The following is a 5,014-nucleotide window of genomic DNA, read 5'->3' as shown; positions in this document are numbered from 1 at the left end:
AATATTAAAAAAGAAAAGAAAATGTACAATATTTTTTATAAAATTTATGATAAAAATCAATATTTTTTAATATTAATATTTTTATAGAATAAAAATAATATTTGTAATAGTATCTATTTATTATAAAATAATTAAAAAATTAATATAAAAGAAAAAAACAACAAAAAGACAGAAAAAATAATCAAATAATAAAAAATGAAATGATAACCTAAGTATAGGGGTGTCATTGGTATAAGATGAGGTGCCATTAGCCTGTGCCATAAATAGATACCAAACGATTTCATGTGTCTTGATTTCATCAATTTATTGTCGTTGTTACGAATCATTCTTTCGGGGATCTTCTGATCCATCCCTTCTCTCTTGATGAGTGGGACGTAAACTTATTTGCTTATATAAAATCATATCTTAAAAAACGTAAACAGTTTTAGTGTTTTATAAATTTAATTTTGTTATTTAATATATATATTTTATATTATCCTCAATATTCAATCTGCTATTCAAGCCGACAAATTTCAAGACGACCACCTGCTTTATAAGTAGTTCGGAGTCACGGCATTTAGACTTTTGTGTCCACAAGGGTATTTTTATTTCTTCTTGGATTTTAATTTAGACTGTTAGACGTCTTTGACCGTTGAAACCCAAATTCAAACCAATCAAACAACACATTTATTCTAACATATTTTTATTCTTCTACCCCGGGTTTAATATTCAAGCATCGATGTTGTCCATTTTTTTTTTCGTGACACCGACTTTCAATTTGTTTATTTATTTATCTAGATAAAATGTGGAAGGTTTTGAAATTATTGTTTCTAGGAGTGTTTGAGATTGCTTATTTGAAACAACTTATGTTTTTCTATAAAAGTGTATATCAACTTCTTATAAGTTAAATGATTTAACTTTTTCAAAAATTTCTTATTACCGTTTTGACACCGGTATAAATTGTTTATCCAAACACTCAAAAGTGTTTATTACCAACGACACACCAAAATAACTCAATAAGTTGTTTTTATAAACAATTTCAAATACGCCCTAAGATTTGAGAATGATTGTTTTTAATTATTCACTATACATCATTCATTGAATAAGCACATAAAATTATATGTTATCTTTATGTGTTTTCAAGTATAGTATATAAATAGGAATGTATACAGTTATGGTTGGTTGGCGATCTGTATTTTACAGATTCTTTTCTTTAATTTATATCTGTTTTTTTAACATATTTTATTTTCAAAAAAAAAATGAATTGCAAAATCGATATATATGGCACACTCACTTCGGAACGTATATAAATTGGTATGAGATTTATATGTGTTTAGTGCCACAAACCTACTCGTGCTGACTGAGGTAAGAGAAGTCTAATTGAGATAAGAGATCTGAATCAGATAAGTATTGATCTAAAATTGTTGTTTATCTAACTCAAAGGTATTTAGAAGTAAATAGGCCCCAAGTCAAAGTATGAATTCTCGATTGGCCGTGATGGGTGTTGGGTTATGGTGATGAAGAACGTGATGTTAAGTTATCGACTTACAACGTTAAAGAAAGTGATGTCGAGTTACACACTTATGTTGCCGAATTGTTATATAGATGTGAAAGTATATAAATATTCATAATGTTATACATACATACATGTATATATATATATATATATATATATATATATATTGATTAACGTAAAACCAGTTAAAATGGGGAAAAAAAAACTATAATAAGATAAATGTTATATTGAAGAGAATGAAATGTTTGTTTTTTATGTTACTTTTATATTAAAATATTAATGATTTTTAAAATATAAGAAATTAAAAGGGCAAATTGCATAAAAATGTAACGTACTTTAGTTTTATTCTTATTTTGGGTAACATACTTTTAAAACCTTTATTTTGATACCTAAGATATAAAATCTCAAACTTTCAAGTACCTGAGTTACCTATACTTCAGGTAACCGATAAAATAAAAATGACATGTATTTTAAAAAAATGATGTGGAATAAAAATTGACATGTAACCAAATTACATGGAAAATATTAAACCCCTTATCTTTTAAAACTCAATTTCCCCAGGCATTTCAATCGACGCCCTTATAAGCAACCGACTCCTTCGATTCAACGATCGGCTTCCTCAATCGACGAATCGACGCCCTAAGCAACCGACTCCTTCGATTCAACGATAGGCTTCCTCAATCGACGAATTCTTCTTGCAAATCTTCCCTCACTCGTCGTCACCAATCTCCTACATCGATGTTATCTGGTCTTAGGTATGTAAAATTGTTGTATTTCTTCTTCATCAACTCGATTTTTTGTGGTTTTAGAACTTTTCTAAAATTTCCCCTTTTGTGTTTTTAGGGATTGAATCTGTTATATCACATTGCAATGACTATCAGGTTAGTTCTAAAATCAATTTGTATGTTCAATCTTCTTCAGAGTACGAAGTTTTCCTATGACGTTCTAAAATCTCCTTATATTGCCTATTATATTGTGAGAATATGTCTTTTAATAAGGGCTTATATGGCCATAAATGTAAGCTTATAATTACGAAGTAGTTGGAATAGCTATCTGGCATCCATCGCAATCCATAACTCCAAATAAGTCAATGGTGGTGGTGTTATGCACGATGATAATTCTAGTGCAGGCACAAGGTGGAGGTTTGTTTCATGGGTTTTCTTAGTTATTGATGCAATGAATTTAATGTTTACCTAACTAGTGGTTTGCAATCACATGACAAATGACATTCCACTTTAGATGCCATATGGAAATGTGATATAACAGATTCAAATGGCAACCTATTTGCAACTGYTTSTAAATACAGATGCCATATGCAAATGTGGTGAATTTTACCATTTGGCAAGAATGATGCCATTAGACTTGATATAATCACTGCTTCTAAATACAGATGCCATAATTTTATATGTCAGTTTATGTTAATAATGTATTAGTTATCTGAAAGCATCACTATCGAATAAGGGGCCGTTTACCAAACACTTACCGGGTAAGTGCTTACCGGTAAAGTTTAACACTATTAATTACTTACCGGGTAAGATTTTAGTCCATCAAAACGACATTGTATGCAACAATTCACCCGGTAAGCGCTTACCGTGGTAAGAGTCGATCACCCTCACATACCGGGTAAGACTCATGGTCCTTGTCTCGCTCTTACCAGGTAAGATTCTTAGTCCTTACCATATTCATTCGATGAGGTAATGTGACTTGGTAAGCGCTTACCCGAGTAAGTGTATAGTAAACAACCCTTAACATGATAACCACCTACATAAATGACATTCAGTGATTCAGATGTGCATTTTTATTTAGCTGACAGTCTTTCTAATACAAACCTTGCTTTGTTAAATTCTGGATCCTGATGGAGCGTAATTCTTGCAACTTCTCCACAATCAACACCAGCTCAAGCTGAAATAAGGACCCCTAACAGTATTTCGTAATGAAAGGAATACATATTTTATGATGAAGTTTCTGATATTGGGTTGTTGAAAGTGTCATAGATTTGCAATAATGTGAGACCCATAGACAAAAGATCCATGCATAAAAATCACTGGAGGACTTGTTTTGTATGTTTATGGATGGAATGCAATAGGTTCTGGAGGCTATTGGGATACCACACCCTTCGTACTGTTCAATCTATTCCTACTTGAAAACTTTGCACGATAGGACCACCCTTCTTATGTTTCATGTTCTTGGACTTTTAGGTGGTTTTGTGTTGTTTCTTTTTAAATCAAATTGTTGTCCAAAATGCAGCARCCCCAAAATGGATTAACTTTTAGCTAGAGGATTTTCCACTTTTTYCAAACAGATAAGATTTTGAATGTATGTGTCATAATATAAGTGATATCAAAATGCCCACATTTTACTAGAGACTATTACGATCTTGGGTGATATGAACATGCGTAAAAGCTGCATTTAAGGTTAACATGTGCTCGAATCTCATCATACACATAATGAATATCGTCTCCTAGGATACAAAATGAAAGTTGACCAAAATACAGTACTGGTGTATCATTATCAGTAAACAACAGTCCAACAATATCTTAAGTCATTTACTAACATTATCCGGTTGGTAGGCCTAGAGGCAGTGGTTCAAGTAGCGGTTCAAGAGGCAGTTCAAGGAGAGGTTCAAGCGGCAGGACTTCAAAGGGAAATGGTTGGTCCAGTTCCACCGATTGTGGTAAGTAAACATTGTGATTCTATATGTTTTTTTATTAAATTTTTTGGATTTGTTATTCAAAAGTCGTTAGGTAATTAACGTGATTTTTTTCTTATTTGAAGTTGAAGCAAAAGAAGGGGAAGAAACTGCGTCTAAAAGGACTAAGTGGAGTCGGGTGTAATATTGGTTGAGCATTAATGAAGCATAGGAACATTTTGGTTTATAATTGATAGCGATGTTATGTTATTTCCCTTTTGATACATCATTTTTGTAAAATATTTAACCATCTGGAATATTTTTGTTAATTAACTTATCAGATGTTTAGCCATTATTATAAATGTTTTTATTATTTGGTCTTKTTTAGTTAATTAAAATTTAAACAAATAATAGGCCTAAAGATGTAATTTTTCTTAATTGAAAATTACGTATTTCACAAAATAATAAAATTAAAAGAATGACATGAATTTTTTAATTGAAAAAAAATACAAATTAAAAAAAAATGATGTGGAATTTTCCTTTATTGAAAAAAACACAGAATCTAAAAAAATTAAAAATGACATGGATTTTTTTTCTTAGTTGGCATTGATAAAATAAATAAACAATGCCACATCAATAAAAACCTGATCCTAGTCAACATTTGTAAGTCATCAGGTTGACCAGGTACTTAAAAGATTGATATTTTACAATTGAGGTACCAAAATAAAGGTTTTAAAAGTATGTTACCCAAAATAGGAATCAGATGAAAGTACATTACTTTTTAATGCAATTTGCCCAATTTTATAACCTTTTCATTTTATGAAATAATAAAAGTAGTTCATTAGATCGTAATAAAAAATTACAATATTAAGAATTTAAAGTTACAGTTG

This window comes from Cynara cardunculus (genome assembly GCF_001531365.2).
Source record: "Cynara cardunculus var. scolymus isolate 2C chromosome LG 2, CcrdV1, whole genome shotgun sequence".
Classification (NCBI taxonomy): Eukaryota; Viridiplantae; Streptophyta; class Magnoliopsida; order Asterales; family Asteraceae; genus Cynara; species Cynara cardunculus.
This window is presented reverse-complemented; position numbering follows the sequence as displayed.